The following is a 14,558-nucleotide window of genomic DNA, read 5'->3' as shown; positions in this document are numbered from 1 at the left end:
GTTGGTGTATTCATGTTAGAAGGAATAATCCTTGCTTCACTGTCACCACATTTGTTCAGGACGAGGTTCCTCTAAAGTCGGTGCTTTTGGGCCTCTTTACATGGAATTATTCCAATGTGCTGGTGTAAATTTATGATCAGATTAGTCTGTTTACAACTGATTTATATAAATATCTGATTAGATTGTTTTGATTGCTTGGGTTAGTAGATGGATTTGATTAAATAACTATATCCAGTAGTTTGAAATGACTTTTTCGTCTTCAGATGGCATTTGTTTGTGAAATGGTGGGATATAAATAAATTAAAATGAGAAAAAAACTCATCCCCTGAAGCAACAAGTCAGGAGGGGAGCAGCTACTCTAAGCACCAAAGGACCAGACAATTCTCATTCAACAGAGAGAGAAGGAATGGCATGCTGGGAAATTGCAGATGTCTAAAAACATAACTTTTTACAACTTATTTTACGATGACCTGAAACCAGTCAAAGCTTAACCAAAAGCCGTTTGATAAACCAGTGATATTACACTTACATTTTACATTCAAAGATCCCAGAGCAATTTGACTTCATCTGATTATTAACATATTACACAGCTGTATGTTGAAGAAGACGTAGATGAGATTACAAGACAAGTTCTTGACATACACAAAGACACTAAAATATCATCAAAGATTTGATAATATTAAGAGAGAGTCCTGCAGTGCCCTTCTCTAATATTAAACCATCTGTATATATTTTACCTTGAAATGATTTCATGATCCCTTCACTACTCAACAACGCCAGGACCGACGCATCCAAGCAGGGAACAGAAATAGTCCATTAAATCCTCCTTAGAGAAGAACGAATGCAGAAAACAAGAGATTGCAGCTTGGGGAAAAAAAAAAGAAAAACCTCTGCTGAATACTGTACTAAATCCTATTTCCTTATCGTTAAGCCTGCAGAAACGCTGTGTCCATCCAGCTGAGACACACAGAGTGTGACAGCCTCTGAATCATCTGTAAAGGCTCTATAGGCAGTTTAAACATTCTCTGGAACAGCTTGGGGTTTGCTGCTCTTTTTTGTATTTTTTTTTCATATACAGAAACAACATTTGCAACAAGGCTATTTATGAGGAGTCAAAGTGCAGTGAATAAGGCAGGAACAAGTGAGGTCACTGCATGACATAACACAAAGATCCTACTCCTCCCACTCAGTTTAAAACACATGATCTTTTCAACATAAATTAACCCTCAAATGAAATTTTCAGGGAACATATGTGCCAAATGTGTGTTTGGATTGGCCTTTAGCTGGTTCCAGTATGAGAGAAGGCAGCACGGCACTGACAGGACTCCCTGGTGGCTCTTGCTGACCCAATTCCAGCCCTATGTGACCCGCTGCAAAGAAAGAGGATACACACAAACAAATACACAACCACACACACACACACAGACACAAAATATACCACAGAAGCTGTCTGCTTACAAATCCTAAAGGACGGCCAGCTGAAAAAAGGACTAAATACTCCCTATGGTTTCTTCTCATCCTTCTGCTCGCTTCTTAAGAAGAGCTATAAAGTGCTATCTGATCCAACTAAACTTCCTATTTACATCCTGAGCAACCTCCTTTAAGATCTACAATTAATCTAGGCTGACTGTTTAAAGAAGGGGAGCTGATATAACAAGATAAGCATCTTACAACAACAAACAAGGCATCAAAGCGTGTTCCTTCAATTAAAGAGAAAGAGAACGAATTGGCTTTTTAAGCATTAAAATATCCCAGTGGTCTGGATTTAACCAATTAGAATGGGAGGTCTACTACAACCTTTTCTAAACTGAAGCAATGTATCTAAAAGAAGGGGGCCTCATATGGAAAACCAAAACACCACTACAATGGAAAGAATATTCTTCAGACTATAGAATGCGCCTGACTATAAGCCACACCCACTACTCTTTTTTTTCAAACTGGAAACGTACAAGTATGAATGAATGCTAGAATGCTAGCTCTCATTGTTGGTTTGCAGCAATAAGTGCTTCTGATAAAATATAGGGCTTGGTCAGCTAAATGAAAATTAGCCTCTTCTTTGATTTCCTGTAAAAATAATCCACAGAAAAGCTGCACCTGTGTAAAAGCTGCATAGCTTAAGCATAGGAAAAAGGAGCATCTTATAGTCCAGAAATTACATTAACCATGCCTTTTACTATTTAATCACATTTATGTTTTTGGAAGCACCACTCTCAGACTAAAGTAAAATCCACTGAAGCTATTCATTTGTAAAAAAAATAAATAAAAAATATTAGATGCATATCTGAAATATATAAAGAGTAAGGACTAATCTCAAACTGATATGTTTGGGCAAGGTGGGGTAAAACACTTATATGACAGAAGAGTCAGATAGTACTCTACAAGACTCATTTGTATCTGCATTTAGAGAAAATATTGGTAACTAATCACCCAAGGAAAGAGAAGGGATCTTCAACTTGTTCTTTGTGCAGCTCCACCCAAAAAATAAATGAATTGCTGTTCTTAACTGTAAAATATTTAACATTACTTGCAAAAAATGAACCGGTTAATGGTTAGTGTTTTTCCTTTCTACCTAATAAAATCTTTAAACCATGCAGTTAAAAACCTGATATCGGATTTAATCGGCCAGCATCGAAAATCTCCGATATTTCCATGGCGATAGGAACCCTCTACCTCTGTTAAAAGTTTTTTTTTTTCTGTTACTCATTGGTTATTTTACATGGGTCAGTTATTTTCAGATATACATTTTTTGTTGACTTTGGCCAATTGTCAAAGCTGCAATATCAGTATGCTATCAGAAATAAAACTGTTGCATTGAGACACCCTTAATGATGGATGTCATTTCCCCACAATGAGACATGCACTTCACATAAGGGGTTGTTGGATCCATCCTATTATCCCTAAGCCTATGACTTCCCAACTTGTGCACGCTCCTGCTAAAGTTGCCTGATACTTTCTATAACCTAGTAATGGAGTCTCCACGTTGGCATTGTCAGCACCAGGGCCACAAATGTGGCTTAACACATGAACTTCTCCAGTATGTTGTAAATAACGGATCTCTTAAACTTCATTAAATCTTTAATCAATGTGATAAAATTACCAACTCTTAAGAAAAGTCACATTTTAGATTTGGTTTTACCATATGATTTACCTGGGAGTATGAATGAAATCTGTGACTCAGCTTGTATTTTGATCAGCTGCCTCTGTTTTTTATTGTTTCTATCCCTTCTTTGGTGCTCAATCTGCTTCACAGTTTTCAGCTACGTATAATGACCATATTTTTTCTAGTGATATACTTAGCACCCCTGGATAAAAATCACATTTTAAAAATTGAAGATTTTTTTCAAACAAATTAGATATTATTTGTGCAGATTACCTTGATTCTTTTGCACCTTTCAGAATAATGTGCTTAAAGCACATACAGAACCTGGGCTTAATGACTCCACATGCATTTCCAGGCACTCATGTCAGTGCACTGAGAGAAACTGGAAAAAAGGTAAGCTCCACAGCTCTTAAGAAGCTATTCTCGAAAGCCTGTCTGTCAATCAGAATGCTGTTAAGGCCTCTAAAATGGAACATTTTCCCAGTCTTTCTTCGTGTAATAACCATAGGCCTCAAGTTCTTTTAAACATTTGTAACTCCCTTGTAAATCCTTGTCATAGTTCTCCAGTTGCAACTTTGCTCAGATTTTGGAAGAGTTTACATATGTTTTGATTAAAAAAACAAAAGAAAAAACTTTGTCCTCTGCAGGCTTTAGCTCTGGCTTCACCACTCCTGCTGTTTTTGATCAGTTTGACCTGTATTCTTTCCTCACTGGCCAATGTGGTCCAGCATTTGCAACCAACAATCTGCTCTTTAGAAAGCATTCCTTCTCGCCTTTTTAAAGAGGTCTTCACTAATTTAGGCCTTTTTTTTTTTTTAGACTTAATGAATCCTAGTTGCCAATGATACCCATGAGAAGTTTAAATCTGGCTTGAATCAATCATATAGTGCTGCGTCAGCAGTACTCAGTGTTTTTAATGATCTGATAGTAACTGCAGATTTAAAAAACCCTGCAATGTTGGTGCTCCTTGATTTAACAGCTGCTTTTAATAGTGTGGATCGTGGGCTCCTCTCAGCATGACTGATGCAGAGGGTCGGCATTACAGGCTCTGCTCTCTCATGGTTTCAGTCTTACTTGCCTGATCTGAGTTTTTATGTGCAGTTAGGGGAATTTACCGCACCCTCAGCCTCTTCCGGGATCCCCTGAAGGCTACACCCTTGGACTGATTCTCTTGTTGCTATATTTGCTACCAATAGGGTCAATTTTCAAAAAGCACAATCGTTCTTTTTCAGTTTTATGACAATGATATCCCGATTGATTTACCTTTGACATTTAAATCAATTGATTCTATACAGACATTGATTGTCTAAGTGATGTTAAATGCTCTATGAACTAATTTGAATCTAAATGGAAATTTTTTTTAAGTTTTAATGTTTGAATTTAGTCTAGCATGTTGTTGGCTTTTTTGCCTCCCCCCACTCCAAACATGAGTTAGTCTTTTGTAAGAAATCTAGGTGTTTTTTTTTTTTTCATGACAAACTGAAACCTCACAACCAGGTTAACCCAGTCATGAAAAATAGCTTTTACCCTTTAAGAAATTGTCAAAAGTAAAGGGAGACTTGCTACATAGAGATCAGGAGACTGTAATCTGTTATTTTATTAACAGTAGATTGGATTACTGCAATACTATTTATGGATGCCTGGACCCCTCACTCATCACCTGCGGTTGGTCAGAAACAGAGCAGCCTGTAGGGCTGAAACAAATGAATTGCATTCATTTGTTTCAGCCCTACAGGCCTTGATTAATCGATTATTTAAATAATCATCAACTAATTTAGCGATCGACAAATCGCTAACTGGAGTATAGAGACTCTAAAACATGCCTTTAGCTGACAGATCAACCCACTTAGAGCAGTAATTATACCACAATTATATAAAAAAAAAATGTAAACATGTTGCATTTAAGATAAAAAATCTTTTTTGTCTGTCAGTATGCTCTATCTGGAAATCCTCAAGTGGAAAGGTTTTAGTTTCACCTGGTTTATTTAGCAAAAAGTCTTCTTTAAAGAACCTTTGTCATCTGATTACTTATCTATTCATCAAAAAAGAATTGACAAAATAGTCATTAGTTGCAGCCCTGGTTTGCATCATCAAAAAAGAATTGACAAAATAGTCATTAGTTGCAGCCCTGGTTTGCACCTTGTTCTATTACAGAGTGAGATAGATTATCAGGTATGAGTGGATGTTTAAGAACAAAAAGTAATGAGCTGGTGTCAGTCTGAGCTATGAAAGCCCAAGGTTAGTGGGAAAAAAGTTCAGATTTTTCAAAGGATAAATCTTCATAAACAGAAAATCGATAAAATTGATTATAAATACCTTCATAGCTGAGAGTACCTATTCCTACATTTCTCATAATAAATACCTTCATTTTCCACACTGCCATATTGCCATTGGATGAGTTGCCTTATAGCTTCACAATATAAAAAAGACAGTCTGGATGGGTACCTTGTATCATTTTTTCTCCCAGTGTACACCCCGGTGGAGGGAGGGCCTGAGAAGATGCTGTTTCTTGAGACTGCTCTGAGCAGTGGGTTGCTGCCAGCTGTCAGCTCGGTATCATATTTATAACAGTTTGAAATGAATACTTGCTCCTGGAGAGAAATACTGTCCTGTCAAGCAGTGTAGTGAGATGTAACATATTTTACTGTAAAAGTTTTATAAAAAATTAGCTGTTGCAGTAAGAAGTCAAAGTCAATAATTTTTTTCTTCTCTGCCATAAACGAGTTGATCACGATAGCAGGGGTTTCATGGATGCATTGTTCTTTTGTACACTGGTCAAGAATATCAATACATTTATGTTTTGTGCCTTTGGCAGCCATGATGATTGTGATTGTCTCTATCTCTGCACCTGCTTACCAAGATGGCGTCTGGCACACTTTCTTTTCAGACATGTGGGAATCATGTATTAGCGCACACAACTGATGTTTTACAATCAAGGAAAAAAATATTGGCTCATTTTGGTACTCAGATAACATACCTCTAGAACGAGAAATTAAAAAGATCGACAGTGGTTAAATTTTTTTTTTTTTCATGATTATAGGTGTGCACAACCAACCCACCACTGGTGTGGGGAATAAAAAAGGAGTCTGGATGCTGCAACAGGGAAACAAACCAGGACCGAAGTTACCTTTACCACTTTCTACTTCTCAGTTTCAGACAGTTTAAAAGTCCCTCTACTAATCTTGTTTGAGGAATGTTTAAGTTTGAGGTAGCATTGGAGATGCTTCTAAAAAAGTGAGGATCTAAACTGCCTCAATCCTGTTTCTTCTAAACTAATGAAAACTTCATTTATAGTATTCTAGTGAGTTTTTAAATGTTTTTTTAAATATCCCAAATAATGAAGGAGATAATTGTAATGTGCTACCTTTCTATAGGTTAGTATGCTAGCTTAAATAGTAACTAGATTAACAATGAATGTGACAGTCAGTAGTTTGATCATAAAGCCAACTGTAGAAATAAGAGGAAGAGAAGAGGATCCTCTAAGATTGTATGCAAAATAGGCTAAATGATGAGCACAGTGTTTAACTTTGCCTTACATCATGTGTAACCTTTTGTGTGCATATAGGTTTAATACATTTACCCACCCAATGGACAAATCTCCAGTAATGCGTGTGCATGGATGTATATAAGGCAGAGTTTTCACCTTTCCAAAGGGAGAAAGGCTCGGAGCTAAAGCCATGAATTTTCAAAATCTCCCCTGTCTGCTCATTTAAGAAAAATTACACCCTATGGCTTTAAATAAACCACCCATTTATGTTTGATTTAAATAGAGGACACTAATTTTCCCTAGTGAGAGAAAGAGTTTCTATTAGATGTAACATTTCTGCTTTTTGTTGTTAACCCTAATTTTCATGGGAAAGGATTTCTGTTTAACTGATGTCAAATTACTCTTCAGAAGCAACAGGATCATATCAGTTTCCACTTTTTAAGCAGTCATGAAACATCATATTCAGCTGAAGAAATAGCATTTCACTCAGCTTATTGCTTTGCCAGAGCCAACACAAACCATGTCTTTTAATATAAACGTTCATAAGCAATTGTTTTTAAAAGTAAGTTTTGAAACCACCCAGAGCATCAATCAGTGATAAAGATTACTTCAAAATCTAAAGACAATTTCTAATCTTACTCATGCTATGCAAGACAGATACCAAAATTCAGTCAATAGAATACTCTTTGAAGAGCTTAACTGAAGTACAATAACTAAAGTAACTAAACTGTGTCATCCATTAGAAAAGGAATCTACCACCTTGGATTAGTGGGTTTAACAGTGTATGTGAATCCACCAGATGGAAGTTTTATATGGGGTTAATAAACTCAATCAGACAAGCAGTAATCAGATGTACTATGAGCTGCAGTTTTTTTTTATGTCAGAGAGAACCTAAATTAAACTAATTAAATATTACATTTCACACATCAGAACAGGAAACTGCCCTTTCTCTGTAGTAAGAGAAACATACACAGCATAAAATGTAGGTGCTTGCATAGAGCAGAATAGTTTGTTTTCTTTTTTCCTCACAAGACGAATCAGTCATAGCAGTTGAGGAAGTGAGTTTAAATAAGGACACTCCTTTGCACTAGCCAACTTTGTTTGCTAGTAAATCACATAGGATAACTAGCATATAGTTTAAGTTAGTCCATCTGAGTATTGTTGCTGGCTATGTCCATCCATTTAAGACTACTGTGTCATGTCACTAAGTTAAAATCCTCTTAGACTCCCTTTTTGAACATGATAATAGGTTCACTGTACACCCATGCAGTGAAAAAGAAGATCCACGTTGTAAATATTTAGCAGACAAATCTGACTGGTGTTTTAAAATCAATGCAAAACAAAGTCTCCAAGAAGAGTTTGTGAAAAATTATTGAATCTGTGTCACGAAGAATTGAAGCAGCTCTGATGGCTAAATGGTGTTTAACCCAGTACTAACAAGGTGAACCAAATAAAGGGGCCAGCATGTGCATACACATGGGTTTTTGTTAACATACGTGTCACTCTCAACTAACCTATTATTAGCTTTGATGTGATTACCGTGTTTACACAGCAGCTCCTATTAATCAAACGGCAAGATTGTAATTTTAAAACACTTGGGCTTGTGTTCAAATTATTTTTTGAAGCCCTTGCACTTTTTTTTAACTTCTACAATATTCAGTTGTAACTCCATTATAACTTATGACACCTGATTTTGTTCTCAGATCCAAAGTTATTAATCATGCTGATCAATATATGATTGAACTCTCATTTAGATTGGAAAAAGGTTGTTATGGAGACATTGAGTTAGGGCAAGTAAGTCCAAAACTATATAAGGCCTCCTTGTAGCTGTTACAGGTTGTAGTCAAAATCTATACTACTTATTAATGTGGAGGTCTATTTTCTTTAGCACATGTCCTGTCTATCAAGTGTCAAATAAGGGGGTTAATGCCACTGTAATATATATATATATATATATATATATATGTGTGTGTGAATTGTACAATCTAAAGGTTACAGACAAAATTTGTTCTTTGTAAGTTGCTGGGACAAAAATGAGGGAGATACATTTTTCAAAGTACACACATTTCATATCGCCTACTGCAGCAAAACACAGACAAGGAACTTATCCATGACTTTTCTGCAAATGTCAAATCTCAGCTTCCATCCCAGCAATGTTTCTCTGATTATAGTTACTGTGACTAATGGGGAAGTACAGTAACAAAGACAGATAACCAAAGTTTTGATGTAGGGTCCTCATGCATGTGTCTGTTTATTTGGGTCTGATCTGGCCATAGTCTGGACAGAGGAACAATGGCATTCCTGTGCTCAGAGCTCCAGGTGGCTGGGAAACCGAATCCCAAACCAAGCCCCACTGGCACACAGGGTCCCGAGAGCACCGAATGCTGTTGCCTCCCACCAAAGACATGGGCCAGAATAGAGCTATTGTTCCAGGGCCACTTCAGGCCAATAGAAACCAAAACCATGCTCCATGATAAACTGAGAATATATAAAAGATTGACAGTTTTTCATGACATACTGAAGTAACTTTAAGAGCACAAATGCATCTTAAAGGCATGCATAACAAATAAAGATCAAATTCCTGATAAAATGTATGCAAACCAACCATTTTAAAACAATGCAACCACTGACTCACACCTATATATGAGCAACAAACCATTTGTGAGACACCGAAAGACGCCCAGACTTTCACATCCTGTATATTTGACACTTTCATAATCTAAACCGCTCAAAAGAGAAAAAAAAAAAAAGACATTATAAAAGATAACAAAACTCTTCAATCCATCATGACATCTGGACATACAAACACCAAACGTGTGCTTTGGCCTGACCGCAAAGTTAACAAAAAGGGAAGGAAACAAATCTAGCAACTTAACTCAACGGCCTTGAAACGGGGAACATGATTCATTTCCTTTCAATGCCTGACAGTCATGCTTTACCACGGTGCTGAGCTCACTCGTAGGGCCTTGAGGTACGTTTGTCACACAGTCAGGACAAATGCATGCCTGTTTCACCTGAATGTCATACGCCACATTTAACTGAGAAAAACCAATTCTGCTCGACTATACTGACCTGCTTAGTTAAGGATATTTTTATACTGTTTAGCATTTCCCTGCACATCTTCATGTTCAGAACAATATTTCTAAACCTCCGCTCTTGGGCTGCAAGATGTATTGCAAATTATCACCATTTCACAGTACACAATACAGATACTACGAGGAACTGACTCTAATGTATCATAAATTCAGACTTTATCTGCAATATATTTTATAGCAGTATATAAAGTGGGGGTAGTGTTTGCCCCTTTCTGACTTCTTATTTGTTTTGGCATGTGTGTCATAGTTAAAACGGTTAAGAACATAACATAAATGTAAATAGTAATTAGTAAACACAACATGCAGTTTTTAATACGAAGGAAAAATAAAAATCCAAACATACATGTCCTGCATGAAGAACACCACACTACATGTATGAGTAAAACAACATTGTTTCAACTTTCAATGCCTCTTAGGGTAATTCACAAGTGACAGTAATTTATTTTCAATAGTTGTTCACAATCTTTCGATTGTGGTGATATTTATGGACCAAATCATAGCATTTTATTTGATGTTTATATTTTAAAACTGTTGCTCACTCTCGACGATTTCTGCATGGAACAGAACTGTCCAAAAACAGTCACAAACTTCCCTATTTGTCTGGAACATTTAGAGGGATGTTGATGCCAAAATGATGTTAGTGTGGCCAGGAGGGACTGTTTGGACTTTGCAGATGCATCAAGGAAAAACTAACTTTTAAGCTCATTGTCCATCATGAGAGGGAGACTAGGAAAAATGTCCATTATGGTAAAGTTTCATGCCGAAACCAATGTTTAGGCAAAATAACATTTAGGATAACATCAATTTCTAAGAACACATATGGATAATCCCCAAATCCTTTGGGAAAATATTCTATATTGACAGGACAAAACCGTAACACTGCATTTTAGAAAAAGATTCTACCATCTGTAAATTATTGTGGTGGTATTGTGATGGTTGGGGGCTGCTTTGCTCCTTCAGGGCCTGGAAGACCAGCTGTGATAAATTGATCTGTGAATTCTGCTGTCCACCATAAAACAAAAACAACAAAAAAACTCCTAAGGTCAAGCTAGCTGCTTGTGACCTCAGACAAACCTGGATTCTGCAGCAGGAAAGTTATCCACAGAAACACCATAGATTCCACCTCATAATGGATAAAAAACTAAATCCAAATTAGGACTTTGGAGTGGCCTAGACAAAGTCCTAACCTAAATGCCATTGAAATGCCGTAGAGTGGCCAAAAAAGGCCTTGTGTTCCACAACTTACCATTATGGCTTAATTACAACAATTCTGCAAAGATGAGATTGGGTCAAAACTTCTCCACTTCTATGGAAAAGACCCACTCCACTTTAGAAGTAAATCAAGTTTGTTGAATGCGACTGTTGCTGCAAAAAGGGAGCCTATGCTAGAATTTAGGGGGCAATCATTTTTTTCACACAGGGCTTGCATTTTTTCCTACACTTTGTGATTACTATTTTTTTTTTATCTTTAACTAATATTTACAATTATTGGATTTTCTGAAACAGTGTGACATGCAAACAAAAAAATTAATCACACCACATTTATGTACACACCACTGTACATAAATTCCCAGCCAACACTGTACGATATTTTCAATTGTAGCACGCAGCTACAGCTCAAACTGTATGTCGAAGCCGCAGTGATTAAAAGTTCACCGCTCACATTGTATTTTTTCACACTGTACGGCCCGTCGCTCTGATGCAATCTATCTGCATGCAATGTAACGTTGGACTCAGCGATGAGAGATTGCTCAGATCAGACTCAAAAATCTGGGAGAAGAAGACCTTTGTTGTTTGCACATGCGCAGCGCTCGAAGTTCTGGTAAATCGGCTCGTAACTCTGCTTCTACAAATTATATTATACAGATACTGATTTGTCAACAAACATCTTACGAGTGCCAACTGGATTTAAAACATTTGATTTTCTCCCGATCTTACGATTCCTGATCGGGAGGCGGTCGTAAGAGGCTGATCCTCCCTCGTTACCCCCTGTATACTACATGACGCAGGACGCACAATGAGGCTGAAACTTGGCCCGATCCAAAGAATTCTCGCACGACTGGAAAATCGGCCCAAATAGGGCAAAAAATCGTACAGTGTATGCCCATCTTAACATAAGCTTGGACCAAGTTTATCTACAATCAGCCCAAGCCTGCTTTGTACTTTACACTCAGCTGAGGCTAAATTAAGGATTTATTTTGGAAGGAACTGAACACAATGCAGCCGGTTATGATGACACTTCAATAATATTTACAAGTGTTCAGTTATCAAACGAACAAACTACTTTGTTTATGAGTTTTGTTCATGCCCCTTAGTAACTGTAAGCACAAAGACAACATTTTATTACAACTATTATCAACAAGGTAGATCAAAACAGAGAGGCCTCAAATTAACATTACACTTAAACCACAGTGACACACTGTCCAAATATTTTGGTTCCTCTAGGCAGTGAGTTAAATTTCCCTTTTTATGTGAGGGCAGTTAGAACATTTGAATGTTTAATGTTTTTTTTTTTTTTTTTTTAAATCCAACTGAACTTTATACTGGAGTGAGATAGAAACACTAAAGATAAACTTTAGTGTTGCACCGATACCAGTATCGGGCAGGGCCTTGAATCAGCACTACAATAGTGGTATCGGTATCAGTACCAACAAATAGGGCATCGATACCATTTTTCAATATACTGTCTATAGAGATTAAAAATGTACTTTTATTTTACTAAAATATTCACATTTGACTTATTTTACAATTTTTTTTATCGTAATCAGTTAAAGGTTAAGGATATTCTTTCAGAAATGGCAATTATCTTGGGAGTCTTCATTTTTCCCCTGTTGGAATCAAAACTGCTGTTTCTAGTAAATAATTATTAGCATATGGTTTCTTTTATGAGATTAAGTCCCAAGGGAAATAAATGGAATCGGTCAAAATCAGAATAAGAAATCATTTGGGTTTAAGAACAGTTTAAAGCGTTCCTTGTACTCTACAGTTACAAATAGAGGGCTTTGGGATTACAAAAACTTGTAAGTATAAAGTGCATTTTTTTAACTTAAAGTCGGAAGCGGATTTAATAAAAATGAATTTGCAGATACATAGTTGGGCCAGATCTTTCATATTTCTGTTGAGATATTAAATTTGGACCTTTATAAACAAAGGTTGATAGCTGAGGGAACAAAAAAAAAATGTAAAAATATGTTCATCTGTTTATCTCCCCTCAGGAGGCATGAAAGGGTTAGAAAAATGTATTTCCTCTCAATAATATCCTCATTCTCTGCCCTGCATTCCTGACTCTTCTTGGATTGATGTTAAATCCTTTTTTCTTATCTCTGAAGATAATAACACCATTGTTGATGCATGCTCACTTGAGCGCAACCCTTCATTATAAACATTCCCTGACATCTCAGGCTCTAAAAGCTTAACTCATCTGCAATAAAACGTCTTCAAGTTATTCATAACCTTTAAATGCGATAAGCTGGTCACATTTCTATTCATTTCCCCCCCTTTTTGTGACTGATCGGACCTCTAACCGACACGTGAGCTAACAATCGGAGGTTAAACTCTTGTTTAGGGCTCATCTTCTCAGCCTGTAATGCAACACCCAAGCTCTAATGTTTCATAGGGAGGAAAAAAGAGAGGAAACGACCACCAGGAATACTGCGAACACACGTTCTCCATTGCAGAAAGCGTGACGGTCAACTTTGAACAGCTCCTTTACACACATTGAGAGGACTGGGTATCGGTTAACTGTTACAGCTATCTGAATAAACTGTTATTTAACCCAACTGCGGTGATATGCGGCAAATGTGTAAATATTTTTTACCCTGACAGTTGCCCATTCGCCATAAATCAGCACTCAAGGTTGAAAAAGAAACATTGGATTGAATAAAAATGTCTGAGGATTTGTGTTTTTTTTAACAAAAACCTTGCACACGTGAGCTCGCAAAAAAAGCAAGTGTGAGCTTAGAGATGAACGATGAATCGCATCCCATCCTCGCTGCTTCTGTCAACAAGAACCCGGAGCCAGCCGAGGCACCAGGCTGCTTCTAGATACCGTTAGAAGCTCGCTGGCCAGCGGCGAAACCAGCGGTGCTTATATACGGGTTCAGAAAAAAATTAAATAAATAAACAGTATTACAGAACATGCTTCTTTCACTTACCTGTCCTGATAGGTCACGTCAATCTGCCGCCGTGGCGCAAAAAGACCGCAGGCTAGCTCCGAGGCAGAAAACTGACGTTGATACAAAGTCTCACCGCTAAGTTAGCGGGCTAGCTAGCTTAGCGAGCTAACGCTGTGGGGAGAGCGGCTCCCTGCAAACGTTTCAGACGAACCGGGTACCTAAAAAAAGAGGAAGTTCGCCCGTTTCTGTTTTTTCTTCTCCAAAATTAACACCACCCGGCCTCAAACAGCGTTACATCTGAATATATCCATTTACGAAAAGCGAGAATCTAAGAGTGGGTTTGAGTCTCGTGCGCCCTGAGCGCTGCTGCCTGTCTCCTATGCGGCTGTCTGTGTGACTGAGAGGCAGGAGCCCCGACCGGCTGGCTGGCTGCTGATGTGCTCAGCAAACACTGGCAGCATCTCCTCGCTCATCCCTCCCTGGATTTCCTCAACCCGGAAGAAATACTACAATTGATTCCATCCTCATAAATGTGATACCGCAACGATTTATCTAATGTATGCTTTAGTTACATAATAGTAGTGAGGAGGCTAGAAATGAAATGTACTGTATCCGACAACACTTATCAGATCAATGGATAAGTCTTTAAAACATTAGAGTTGGAAGTACCCCATACAAACACAAATAATAATAATAATAATAATAATAATAAAAAAATTATTATTATTTTTTGTTTGTTTATTTAGTTCAGTGCGAAAATG

The 14,558-nt window shown here is 37.3% G+C and overlaps 1 protein-coding gene across 1 annotated transcript in view; it reads right to left on the bottom strand.

Annotated features, from left to right (window-relative positions):
- The window catches only part of galnt1 (polypeptide N-acetylgalactosaminyltransferase 1), a 69,593-nt gene extending 55,351 nt beyond the window's left edge, over positions 1-14,242 (bottom strand). Inside the window, exon 1 of the mRNA XM_015370851.1 lies at positions 13,837-14,242. The gene's annotated coding sequence lies outside the window, so the exon portion shown is untranslated. The remainder of the gene's footprint in view (positions 1-13,836) is intronic.
- Between the last annotated feature and the right edge of the window lie 316 nt (positions 14,243-14,558).

The sequence above is a fragment of the Cyprinodon variegatus genome, unplaced genomic scaffold, assembly GCF_000732505.1.
Source record: "Cyprinodon variegatus isolate N-32 unplaced genomic scaffold, C_variegatus-1.0 Scaffold2, whole genome shotgun sequence".
NCBI classification, from domain to species: Eukaryota; Metazoa; Chordata; class Actinopteri; order Cyprinodontiformes; family Cyprinodontidae; genus Cyprinodon; species Cyprinodon variegatus.
This window is presented reverse-complemented; position numbering and strand designations above follow the sequence as displayed.